The sequence below is a fragment of the Hetaerina americana genome, unplaced genomic scaffold (genome assembly GCF_022747635.1).
Source record: "Hetaerina americana unplaced genomic scaffold, ioHetAmer1.1.p SCAF_3, whole genome shotgun sequence".
Classification (NCBI taxonomy): Eukaryota; Metazoa; Arthropoda; class Insecta; order Odonata; family Calopterygidae; genus Hetaerina; species Hetaerina americana.
The window spans coordinates 19604839-19618513 of record NW_027286874.1 but is presented as its reverse complement, the minus strand read 5'-3'; the positions used below and the strand labels follow the sequence as shown (position 1 = coordinate 19618513).

General features: G+C 39.4%; 1 protein-coding gene across 10 annotated transcripts in view; it reads right to left on the bottom strand.

The window, feature by feature from the left end:
- Nucleotides 1–13675, bottom strand: part of MESK2 (misexpression suppressor of KSR 2) — a 164301-nt gene that overhangs the window by 88803 nt on the left and 61823 nt on the right. The window contains exon 1 of one of the 10 annotated variants that reach the window (XM_071587423.1): nt 5293–5729. The exons of the other annotated variants lie outside the window; for them this stretch is intronic. The gene's annotated coding sequence lies outside the window, so the exon portion shown is untranslated. Of the gene's footprint in view, nt 1–5292; nt 5730–13675 lie in introns of those variants that run through there. 10 annotated transcript variants of the gene reach the window in all.

The following is a 13675-nucleotide window of genomic DNA, read 5'->3' as shown; positions in this document are numbered from 1 at the left end:
TCTGTAATCCAAAGGGGTTACATTTTCATGTATCACGGAAACATTTTCATACATAAATAAGCCTTTGATTTAAAAATTTTAAACGAGACACTTGGATAATAGGAACATTTTTGAATACTTCTCAAAAATAAAAGTGTTACATTCTAGCTTACTTAAAATGTAAATTACGACAGTAGAATAGAATATATGAACGTAGAATATGTACATGAACTGAGGCAGTAGCATAAGATATGAATAATGATAAATATACTTTTCCATGCTCTGTAATTTAATACGTGGTGTATGTGATAAAATCTCACAATATCAAAGTTGAATCTATAATGCAAGGATGATCAGTGAATACAAAATTTCCTGAGAATGAAGAATTAAAAATTTTATGGTCTAAAGTGATTTGTTTGTGGTTTTTTACAGTTTCAGGTAGACTTAGGACACAGACCTACTATCGCTACATATTTAAGCTTCGCCTAACTAGACATAATCAGACGTCCTACAGTATAATTAAATTCCTCTTCAATTCCGTAGATATTCCACATCTCTTCCTTTCCGGCCAACATTCCATTTCTTTTCCTTCCCCTGCCTAATTATCCCCCAACTTTTTCTCTGCGAGTAGGCAAATTTTTACAAATGGGTAATCAAAGTCGTCAAATAAGTCCAATACGTCCAATGGCGGGTGAAATTCTTTCAGGGTTGGGAGTCAGGTATGCAAATATAAAAAATGCATATTTTAAAATATTATGACATCCCGGTGTGTTTTTCTATGTTCGAATCCGTCTGAAATATCAAATTATTTTTTTTATATCATTAACTGCAGGTGCTCTACGTGCTTAAGTATAATTTTTTTAATTTTCTCCAAAAATCGAGGTAATATTCATTATTAACTCATTCTAGAAAATTAATTGAATTAAAGCACAATGCCAACTCCGGTTTGCACCGTAGTCTCCCGAGTAGCTTAACTACGGCAAATTGAGACTTGAAATGAAAAAAAATGTGCATGAATTACAGAATTAAAAGTCTGGAGGAAAATATTAGGGAAATATTTCTTAAGATAAGCGAGAAAAATTGTAATTGAAAACTACAGTTAAGTAAAATAAAAGGCTGCATCAAATTTCTGTACTTCCTCAAGGTGTAAATAAAAATCAGAGGAGCAGCTAGCAATGTCGAATGGAGTAACTTAATTGACTAATAAAATTGCATGATGCAAAATCACAGCCGGTGGGGTCCATATTTCAGTCTTCGTTCCAGACAAGAATTTCCTGTGTTAAAAAACTATGCATCAAAAGAGAAAAAGAGAGAGAGAGAGAAAAGCGACAGGGGACCCACATAAACTTCTGCAGTAGCTTCAATAGGATTACCCCTAGGACGGAGGAGCTTCCAAATGTGAGCCGATAAGTCCGGGAGATACCAAATTAAAAGTAATATTACCGTTTTAGCGGTGCGAGTGATATGACACAAGAAGTTCCTGTAATTTCCGTGTCGTAAAATTTATGATAGCTATTCCAAAGGACGGCTCACTTTTCTTCGATGGTCCCGAATTTGTAATTTTGGCAATTAGGAAGTTTGGTCGCTTAAGTACTAAAAATTCTTATTCAGAATCGGAAGAATATGAGAGCAAATAAATATACTTCTACCAGCGAAACACAAGTAGTTTAAAGGTAATGCGATTCGCATGCGACTTTGGAAGTATCTGCAATACAAGCGATAAGGCGTAAGCAGGATTTGGCAGGAATATTAGAGAGGAGGAATGATGGAGAAAAACGGGACTTCTCCTTGCCATTCTTTCATAACGATACCATAAAGTAGTCAATCCGCTTCTCATAGATAATTTGTAGAGTTAATCGTTACTACATGTACCTTTTACACAAAATGCGTAATTTTCGACCTTCTCATACCTGGCAGCACTCGAGATGAGTTCAGGAAGTTCACAAATAGAATTATTCGTTCCAATTCGACCGGATTCATTTGCCTCCATAGCCAAAATAGGAATGCCATTCTTGTATACAAAACGTCAGGTCAAATAACTAAACAGCATCTGTCGATTTGTTGAAATGTTTTAAGATACACAATTTGCTGAAAGGAAACTTAACTCATTAATAGCAACGATACATTCCGCAGATACTTATGTGGATCAAATTAATAAATGAAATCATCTATATTATGTATCAATGATTCAAAAAGAAATTCACAGTCAATAAATAATATTATTAAAGTAGAAGAGCAATTAAAATTGTCGAAAAGACACAAGCGAGTTTTCTTGATATTCCCAATTCTAAAAAACTGAAATACCATACCATAAATTTGGAACTGTTAACTGACCACATCCTAACATTTGTCATTTTTAACTCCTCAATGCCAGTATTTTCTTTTTTTTTCAAAATCGATAGATTCCAAGGAAATTTAAATTTTTTCAGGGTTTCCAGATGAGAGAGAAACCGAATGCGTCAGGTAACTTACCAAGTATTATTTTCAAAGCAGGCAAGCGGCTATCTAGCTAGACACTCTACTGACCGGGTGCCCGGGTTTAATTTACGGTGACCATGACATTTATCTAAACCTTAACTGTTTTCGGCGTATCAGAGCTTCCTAAGAAACCCCAGGCGTCACAGGGAATGGAATGGGCCCTTCCACCCTGATTGACTGTCACACGTCATTGGGGTTGGTAAGAGATGAGCTCTATCATCCTTAACCTAAACTACCTTCGGGTTGCCTGCGGTGATATTGATTGGGGTTCATCGTCAAGTGATAAATACTTTCGGAAAATAACACCACCTTGAAGTTAGAAGAAAAGGGTTAATACAATTTTGGGACACAAAAGAGTTATCTTTTTAAAGGCTGTTATGATACTTTCAGTTTTCTTGGACATTAGTAGTTAACAGAGAAAGGAAAATTACAAGTGACTTGAACGTGGTTCTAAGGAACCATGATGAAAATAAGATTCATACACCGTCGCGATCAATGAAGGTGTATTGTGTGACTGAGTGAGTAGAGGACACTGGCGACAGGAGAGTAACTAATTTGGCACACCCTGAATCCTGAAATTTTATTCTTACGATATAATGAAAATAATTATGGAAATGAATAACTAGGAAGAAAGGCCAAAGATGAACTGTTAAAAGGGAGAGATGAAACACCTCAGCTTTACAACTATGAATACACCTACGGAGAAATAATTAGATTCGTTGACTACTAAAACCAATCCCAAGATTTAAAAAAATGTGATAATGACCGTTAATAGAAAAAATTATTCCGTATTATATATAGTACTGGGAGCATCCATCCGTTTCCACCCTACCAGCTATTTTTACAACTAAGTCATTTGTGCACAGCTAAACTTACGAAAGAGTCTTATAACACAATTTCGATCTCACTCGATATTTTATTCAAATAGTCGATTTAAAATAAATATTTAAATATTACAGAATACATTTAATTGAAAGAACTAGTAACCTAATAATTTGGACATAAGAGTAGACTAAGAATTAAAAAAAACAATTACTGAATACATTTTTTGCCAATAAGCATTACAGACGGAAAATAATTACGTGTAACCTTCGTTGTGCAAGCCCTTGACAGAGGGTTAATATTCACACACGGATGATACAGAAATCCGCCATCTTCATTACTTGCCACAGCGGGGCATTTTGAGAATTACATCCTTACTGAGGTCAAAATTTCACCCGACCAATTAAAAATGAAAATATGCACCCAGATACAACAATACAGTCGTTATAATAACCAATTAAATATAAGGGTAATTTAACCCAACAATTAGTAAAGCACAAGCAAGCAATTACTCCAGAAACCTTAATTTTGAAAGCACTAACCCCATGAGAGAACGGATAGATTTATATTTCAGTTTTGGACGACATTCATTCCTTAGTGGTGGATTATAGTGCTGAATATAAAAATAATTGCTAAAACACCTACAATCAAAATTAGAAAATACTATCCGATCTATATTCTCTGGGACATTTCTTGAATCAAAATTAGAGGAGCAGTCATAATTGTTAATACGATAAAATCATGCCAACAGGAATTTTAATACTACTCCTTCAGCATAGAATTACCCTCTAATTTGATTTGGCGAAAACAATGCATTTTAAAATTGTCCGAATATGACAACATTTCTAAGATTTCGAGATCGTGAATAATTTTCATTTTATTCACTCTAAACTCGCACAAACAACAAAAAATATAATGGACGAGCAAAGAGTTATTATCTCCCAACGCCAATTCATGCAGCTGACAGGGATGAAAACGTTCCCAATTGAGGCCAAACGAACTTGTGAAACAAATAGTCCTGACAGCACAGCAGCCCATTTCTGAGGTCAGAAAATGGAGCATGTCTGCCTCTAAGTTCTTGTTAATAGGCAGAATGAAAGCAGAGTGTGCCCGGCCGGAAGGTCGGGCGTAGAATTGGGTGAACATTCTGAATTTAAAAGCCATAAGAAGAACATGGAACTCTAGTCGTCATCTTCATGCGTCCATATGTAGACAATACTTCCCATGTAACTTCATGACTGCAAAACACCATAATGAGAATGAACTTATAATTATCGTGCATCTGGAGTTTGAAGCTATCACGCCGAGAAATTACAAATAACCGTTACACTAGATACCCAACAATATCTTAAACAAAAGCTCTAAGAACATAAAATGAAATAAAATAGACATTTTAATGTACCTCGGATGCATTCATGTAAGCCAGACACCCATTAATTTAAAAAATACTGTCGTTGCCTCAGCATCTATAAGAAGTTTCCTCTCAAAGAATCAACACTTCATTAGCAATTAAGCATGAGCGCGTGCGTGGACAGAATCCAAGGGGATTCTTCAATGTTGTCGATAAGTTAAAAACCGCACAAGGAAGACAAAAACCGGATTTACAATAAGTCTAATACCAACGATCTTAAGTCAAAAATAAATCACTGAAAGATGTACTTCAGCAATTTCGACACCTGAATTTAATTAATGAAGTGGCCTTCATTGTGACAGCGAATCATTGAACTTATTGCAATATACTTATGTATGTTCAAGCTCATGAATTACTCTGAATTGTTTTACAAATAATATTAACTGTAATAGCAACGCAGAACATAAATTCTCAATACTATGCCTAAAATACTCCCGTTTTACCCATATCTCTCCTTGTACCTATCGTTTAATGCATAACTCAATGTAATGTGAGATCACTGACGGCACCTGATACCAAGTGACGGTATTATATCATCACACCGTAATAAAAGGACGCACTCATCCAAGGCAATCTAAACGATAATCGGACAAAAATATTACCTGGATACTGGGAAATCCCTCAGTCAAAAATCTGGATTAAAGACGCCGGAAACGACCCCTACGGCTTCGCACCCTTTCGTCGCCTCGAAGACAGCGACAAATAACTTTTCCGATGCGATGCCCTTCTCCCCTCTTTTCCAGTGGATGTCTCAGGCCACACGGGAAATGTGAGTTCGCGGACGCTCCGGGGACTCCCGGATCAGAGAACGTATTCGGCGAGGGGGAGACAGATAGGGATGGGATGGACGAAGGCGATGGTTAATTGGGTTGACGGTGGGTGTGGTAAGGTCCAAGCGGAAGAGTACAGAGGGGGAAGGAGGGTGTGGCGGTGCTTGAAGAAGGCACAAGAGAGAAGGCGGGCGGAAGGGGAAGTACACGAGTGTGCGTGAGAGAGAGAGAAATATGCAGGAGCGTGGGTGGGCAAGTAGGGACACAGAGTGAAAGGTTCCTTGGAGAGGACCGGGGCGCCACCCCCGGGATGGAGGATGGGGAAGGGGCGTGGGTGGCTCCCTCGTCCACCTCCTCCCCTCCCGTCCCCACTATCCCGCCCTCACGGGATCCCTGAACTCAGCGGAGCAGCCCGCTCAAACCCTTTCCACCTCCCGCAAAAACCCCGTCCTCACCTCCGGTGGAGGAAGGGGAATCGGAGCGGGAGGACTTCGTCTGAGGGAGGGATGGGATGGGATGGTTCGGCAAAAGTGGAGGGAAAACGGAGGGGGAGCGCATGAGGGGGGGAGGGGGTCTGCTGAGGAGGGAGTCGAGGGGCCCACGAGGAGGGCGATCGATTTGGGGAATGCCGCCCCTAGCTCCCCCGTCTCCCGCCTCGGCCATTCCTCCGCCCGCTCCCTCTCGCAACACTCGGATACGCCCGACCGAGGGAATGGAGGGGGCAGGAAGGGTAGCGGCCAGTGGAGACTGAGTGCGTCGACTCGAAGGGTGGGGGTGGCTGGGATGTTTAACGGGGGCGGGGCTGGGGAGGGCTCGGGCACGAACGGATTGGAAATGCCTGAATTTAATTTGAAAGCGACCGTGACACAAAGGACACCAATAATATTGGGTCGAAAATGGATAAAAGCAGTTGGGAGAATCGACCGATCGTGTCAATGCTTCACAGGAAAAATTTTTTTCTGCTTTAAAAACTTGTACTAGCTCAACAGCTGAACGTGAAACAGGAGGCCGAATTTACACAAGAATTCTTACGGATAAAAGAGTTCATTTTATTGAGACATCAACCGAAGTCAGGAAGTTTCAACATGATTAAGGGGGGACAAACGAGGTTACCGTTGTTACACGTCACGAGTTAATACTTGAAGAGAGAGCAATATCTCTGCGCATATATTACTTCGGTATTGCTTCAATTAAATAATAACTACACCGACTAACATCATACAAACTTGGATTGACTTATTTTAAGAGAGTTCATTAAAAGGGAGTCTTAAAAATAATCTAGGATATTTCAAGGAAAAGGTTTTAAGGAGCAGCATAGGTAAACTGTCAGGATTAGCTCATTGAGAAGTCAGCTTCACATGTCTTAACAACGGCTACCAGAACCAATGAAATCTACAATTAGAATACAAGCAAGCAAGGAGAAATGTAGTCGGAGGTGATATATTTACAGGTAATATAGATATACACATGTGCATTCCAAATTAAGTTTTTAGAAATATTTTGGCCCACAATTTTGCGCTCCATCATCATATTCTAGAACATGTCCACATGTAAAAAGGAAAAGGGAAAGAGCATGTATCAATTATTCTTTCCGAATGAGAAAAAATGCCCTAGAGTATTGAGACGATAAAATCGTTAATCGCTTAGGTTAAAACTCTGAAACATGAACAGCAGTACAGCATCTGATTGCATCAATGATTAGAAAAGAATCACGGAAAGCAAAAGGGGATCCACGAACGACTCTTTTTTGATGTATACGTGGAAATTGGTAAAGCGAAAAGTGATTAGAAATTGGATTAAAGAAGCCGATGGTGAGTTATGCAATTATTAAGAAACACAAAAATTCTTGATTTCTAATATATCGCGCAGACTACATTAATGCTACAACTCAGGATGTACTAACATTTTTCAAAACCAAAAGAGCAAAAAAATATAAATAAACATTTAGATTAATATATTTAATTACCCAAAGTGGGGAAGAATTTAGATGTTACAACTGAGGATTTTTGACGCTACAGATCACCTGCAACGCCAAAGAGTGCCAGAGACGTAGAGGAGATAGAATAAGAAAAGGGCAAAGCAAAAAAGGGGAGAATATTTGCAAAGGGCAGAGAGATCTAAGTCCCCCTCACCTCCCTAGGGTATTTGATAGCGATGGCAGATTGAAGATAGTGTCTCTCCACTGTTTGCAACTCCAAATTGTCACATGCATTCCACTAATAAGACCCCAGTAACCACAATTGAATACACGTCTCCCCTAATTACAGCGAATAAAATTTTGTACCCTCAGTGGGGCACAAGAACTCAACTCCTGGAAATATAAACTACCAGCTTTAAAATGAACTTATTTTGAATAATTGTTTAGTTATTCTTTTGGCATTCTATCAAAAAGATATTCCGAATGAACAGTCGAACTCACAGCTGTGATCTTCTTGGCTACATTTTGCTTAACGCTTATTTACGACTACCAGTACCAAAATACAAAGGAAAAAATTATATTTACACAACTTTTTACTGTCCAGTGGATTGAATACATAGCAGTCGCAGTAAACCATGTTCTGGGTGAATACAATAAAGTCATCATTGTGAAATAGGTCGGTACGGTACATACGTTCCATTACACCACTAGAAAAATATAAATCATAACTATTACGCACTGATGACCAACTATAAATAACTATCGTTTAGTTTCGGCTGGCTGAACAATCTTTTGTGGCATTTAATGCAACTAATGAATCCATGCCGAATCCGTAGGAGACCAATGCCCAATTCGCCGAATCAACTCAAGCTAATTAATGGAAAATCTGAGCCAACTCCATCAACAGGAATAAGTGTTTGTACGAGGTGTATTTTGTGGATCAAGTTTTACGAAATGTTTCCACGGTTATGCATGACAAAGAAGGAAAGGATCGGCTGACTCAGAAAGACACGTCAAAACCTCAAAAAAAATCAGAACGTTATCCCCCATCACATGTGAGATTAAATACATAAAACAGAAACCTCTTAATCGCACGATAGCTGAAGAAAATTTTGTTTTGCAGTATAAACAGAACCATATGCATTTCTTTCATTCTCTGCATTAGCCATGAAATACGTTTCCTAGAACAAACGTAGCTGGGAACGAAACAAAAATAAAATGTTTTGCAAAAACCCGAAAAATGTCACCTTTTCGACCCTTACAGTACAGTATAAAAGGTCAGGATGCGAGCCTTCGCGGAGATCTTACCCGTTTCTTACCCTATTTTGTCAGTACTACTACTGGTTCCCTTTTTTCCATATGAACATTCCTATTCCTGTTTACCTAACTTCATCATAGATTTCCTTCAATGGAAAACTGGTTGAGGAATGAAAGATTTCTCCCACGAATCCAAAGCACACGTTTTTCCCACGCAGATGGAAGCTAAAACCGAACGTGCATAGGAACGAAATTTCTTTCGAACCAACAGAGCAAGCTAGTGCGCCCGTGTCCGTAAGCGCGTTGAAAAATAAAAATAAGGCAAAGCAAAGAATTTCCGCTATCACTTCCTCAGAGATTAAATAAAATGAAGGAACGTAAAAAGCTTAGAGAGAAAATAGTGACTATGGGTGACCTGGCAGGTAGGCCAGTAAAAGGCACACCAGCGTGGATGGCGGGAAAAAGCGTTTAAAAGCGTAGTGTGTTAGAAGTCCTGAATTCCATTGTTATCGATCGTAGGAAAGGGAATGAACCACCACAATGAGACCAGTTCCCATTCGAGGGCGAAGGTGCGATTAAGGTTTAAATTTAGAGGGAATGGCTCCCGGTGGCCCGAAGAAGGCAGAGATTATGGTGGAGGGAGAAAAGGGTTTGAGGCCCCAGGAGGAGGGAGAGTTAGTTCCCTTCGGAGACGTCGCTGGGTCATATCACACTTATGCTTTAATTGCTACTCGGAGAAAGGGTAAACGCGGGCGGAGGTAGAAAATACTGTGCCAATTATTTAGAGAGAGAAACAGAGAGGACTTGGGAATTCCAAATATAAGAGCGAATACTATTTTTTTCATGATTCCAACAAACAATTTCCACTTTCTCTAAGAGGGTGCACAAAAACGGGGTTGACGCGCATACATCTACTTTAACAAGTGTCTCAACACTCATGAGAAATGTAAACACTTAAGTTATTACTAAAATTATGCACTCCTTTTTTCAAACAGTCGTTTCCCTTCAATATTCCCATGCATCGGTCTCAAACAATCCAATTTAGATAAATTGCGTGTTGAGCAGGATCGCCTATAAGACTAATTCATGTCTAGGGTCCTTTGGGCCTTCCAGAAATTTATCAGCACCGAGGATACAGTATACGTTGAATATGGCAACGGAAAGCACCCCACCATTTCAGTTTTTAAAAACCTAATCAAAATTGCAGACGTAATTTGTACTTCATAACTTTGAAGAACCATGACCTTAAGTTAGCCGAAAAGAAACACTAGGAAAAAGAGGGCGCTGTCAACCGCAATTGGGATGCTTCGAAATACGAACATTGCTGGAAGAGGAGAGAAAGTATTGTATTAGACACCCAGGTTCGTGCACCTAGGAGTCTAATGCAATATGTAAAGTCTAAGATCCACAGGGGTAACGCTATTTCTTAAAAAGTAAGTAATTTTGATGAAATAATTTTTGCGTTCAATTTTACAAGAGAGATGTAGGAGCCGAACTAAATTAGTTGAAGATGTACACATATGAACCTCCGATTTATTTTAATTCACCAGCACGACCATCAACGCAAAGGTCGTTTGGAAGGAGAGAGGAATCTCTGTATGTCTACGCCATGACTATGTCCCGCACCTAGTTCAGGGTTATTTGAGGTGCGAAATCATCTCCGGAAAGGGAACTCCAAATTTTTGCCCACAAATGGAGAAGTTGCTGGGTCATCCTCGTACTTCGATAGGATTTGGAACCCAAACTGTGAGCTATTTTTGTTTCAAGTTCGGGAACTTTTTCGACCGAATACTTCAAGATCATTTGGGACTATGGCGAGTAACATTCACGCATTCAGTTTAGAGGAGTAGGATCATTCCTCACGCTATCACATTAAGTCCTGGTACCCAGGAATAACGGAACTGCTTTGGACCGAGTCTCTCAGGTCTGCTGATCGCTCTCACTTATGCTACCGAGTCAGCTATTTTGATTTAAGAGAACCATAACTTTGGGGATAGGGATGGAAAAGAGAAGTACGCGCAAATGCAAGGAGTATTAAAGACTGGCCTGGGACTGAAAAACAAGTCTACGAGGTTGAAAATCGTACAAAACAACCGAATTCTTTAATGATAATCCACAAAAAATCTACATGACTTCACAGGTGGAGCGTATGCTGAAAGTTAAGTAGGTGAACAACATTAGGGAAGCCCGAAAAGAAAGAACATTATAATAAGGCAGAAAACGTAGCGCTATATCTTTAGCACATCAGTTGCTACTGAGGAGAAGGGGGAGGAAAAATCCATCGCGAGCGCAATAAAAGAAAGAAATATCATTCACAGGGTTCACGTGGAAGCTCATTAAAGCCTTGGACGAGGACTCCCAAGTGAAACAAAAGGGTTCAGGTCTTCACCTCTATTCATTTTCTCAAAGAAACGGCACACAATACTGATCCCAAGGACAATCGACTCTTTTTAATGAGACTGCATTGTAGTGCATTCAGTCACATCAAAATATGGGAGCCAAACTTTTCCCTGTAAAAACTGAGGCAAACATGCTTATAGCAGTTTCAGAAATATTTTAAAATCTATATTAGAACCAATTAAAACCGAGAGAAATTTTGAAGTTTCTTTACTAGACTAATACACTAGGACTTTCAATTCTCAACAACAGTGGGTGTAGAAAAATTTACCACAGCTTTCGGGTAACAGTACCCCTTCGCATGCTCAATGGAGCGACTATCGGGCAAGAAAAATGCTGCAAGAAAATATATATTTTAAGGAAACCCCGGAAGTGAAGGGTATATATACAGGTATTTGGACTCATCAAATGGATAGAAAAGCATCCCACGGTTTAAAATTAACCCAAAAATGAGTATTCGTTACAACAATAGGCGTGTACGTGGCACTTACATTTAGAGGACGCTTAGGCTGACTCGATCCGTCTGCCCGTACATTTGTACATGTTGCAGGTGTAGTTTATTGGAAAATCCCCCACCAAATTATAGTGGGCTATAGACCTCACCTAAGTCGCTTCACAATATGTACGACTGACATAAAACCAATATTTTTTTTTGCTGACAATGGAGAAGCAACTTTTACAAAATGCATCAATGAAATTCCCTTCCATATAAAATGAAACTGGAATACCTCTTAATAACACCGTTTAATCCGCTTAATAACTCGCATCGTTTGTATTTTATCATTTTTTTCCTCCTTGAGCCAAAGTTTTCCCCCGCGAAAAAACCTTTCGGTGATAATGAGCCGGCTTCTCTCTGGGTAACATGGTACAAGTTAGTTGGCTAAAATGTGAAGTAATGAAGAAAATTTAGTTACATTAAAGGAAGTTATGAGATGGATACCGACGATTATATGAACGAAAATGCCTTAGAGAGTTCGCAGGGCATCGCTCATTCACAACGAAAATTTATATAGACTCTCAGGGCAAGTACAATATGTATTTAGGACTGTGAGGCCATCAGGTGCTGGTCGCAGAGGGAAAATAATCCGTTAAACTTATGTACAAAATCATCTTTCAAACATCGTAACTAATGTGCAAATGAAGCGATCTTCCCAACAACTGTGCATCAACGCTGAGTTTAGCACGAACTGCAGGGTTCCATTATAAAACATATACTGAAAACTGCCAACATATTATTATATGGTGCATGTCATTCAAATGCGGAATACCCAAATTGTTGGCGAGAAAAGAAACTATAATAGACTCAATACTCTGATTCTCTTAGTAAGAGCCTATGTAAAGGACGAACCTAAGAACGAACCCTTAAAAGCAAGTGATTTTCAAAATGAATAATACAAAAAAACAAAGTCCAAAGGGCACTTCCCTCACCTTTCCCAAAGTGCGAGTCACAGAAGTAACGTCGGTAGAGATTCCACGGTAGACCTGTGAGTGAGTGAGTTTCGCAAGGGTTAAGGTGTCTTCGCATACCCAAGTCAGTGAGTGATTGGCGGGCCACTGGCGCAGAGGGAAACATCTCGAAAGCACTGGTTGAGTGTGTGTCTGCGACTAGCAAGGATCAAAGCTATTTAGTACATCCAAGCTAGAGAGAGTGTGATTAATTTGCTTTTATTATTATTATTATATTACGTGATTGACGGGCCACCGGCGCAGAGGGAAACATCTCGAAAGCCCTGATTGAGTGGAGTGCTTGAGACTAGCAAGAATCAATTCTGTATGATACACCCAAGCTAGAGTGCGTGATTAATTTTCATTTATTATTATTATTTTATTACATGTGATTGGTGGGCCCCTGGCGCAGAGGGAAATCTCTCTAAAGCCCTGATAGTGTGTGGGTGCTTGAGACTAGCAAGGATCAATGCAGTATAGTATATTCAAGCTAGAGAGTACGTGATTAATTTGCATTTATTTCACTTTATTACGTGTGACCGGCGGGCAGCTGGCGCAGAGATAATTCTCTCGTAAGCCCCCGACTGCTGAGTGTTTGACAAGGGCGAGGGTCAATGCTATCTAGTAAACCTTAGCCAGGCATATTTTGGTTCTAACCGTTTGCGTTATTTTTTTATTATATTTTCTTATTTGTATTATTTTATTTTTAATTTCAGTTATTTATTTATTGATTTACTACACATACATTCTCTTATTTCCCTCACCTATCCTTTGCCCATTTATAAGAGTACGGCTGGGGGTGACTCTTCCCATAATAAAAAGTCCGTTTAGATTATTTTTCATGAAAATGGACACGACGATCAAAAGCGATAAAAAAGGAGAGGTCCTTACATCACCCCGATTAGATATGCATGGGCCACCTGTCTGACTATTTTATGGCTCTCACGTGGCGACGATGAATGCGCGCCCTTTTTGCCGCCCTGTCCTACCCCCACTTAAAAAGAGAGCGCTTTCAATGTTTAACGTGGAGAACTCCTGCTGCAATGGCGTGATATGCCAGCTCCAGTAGTGATAATTAGTGAATAGAACGAGGAATTCGGTCGTACCATTGTTCCTCATTTCGGGATTTGTTATCCCCTAGTCGTCAGAAATGTTCTGTACCAAAAATGGCATTGAGATGAAAAGATGACATATAGT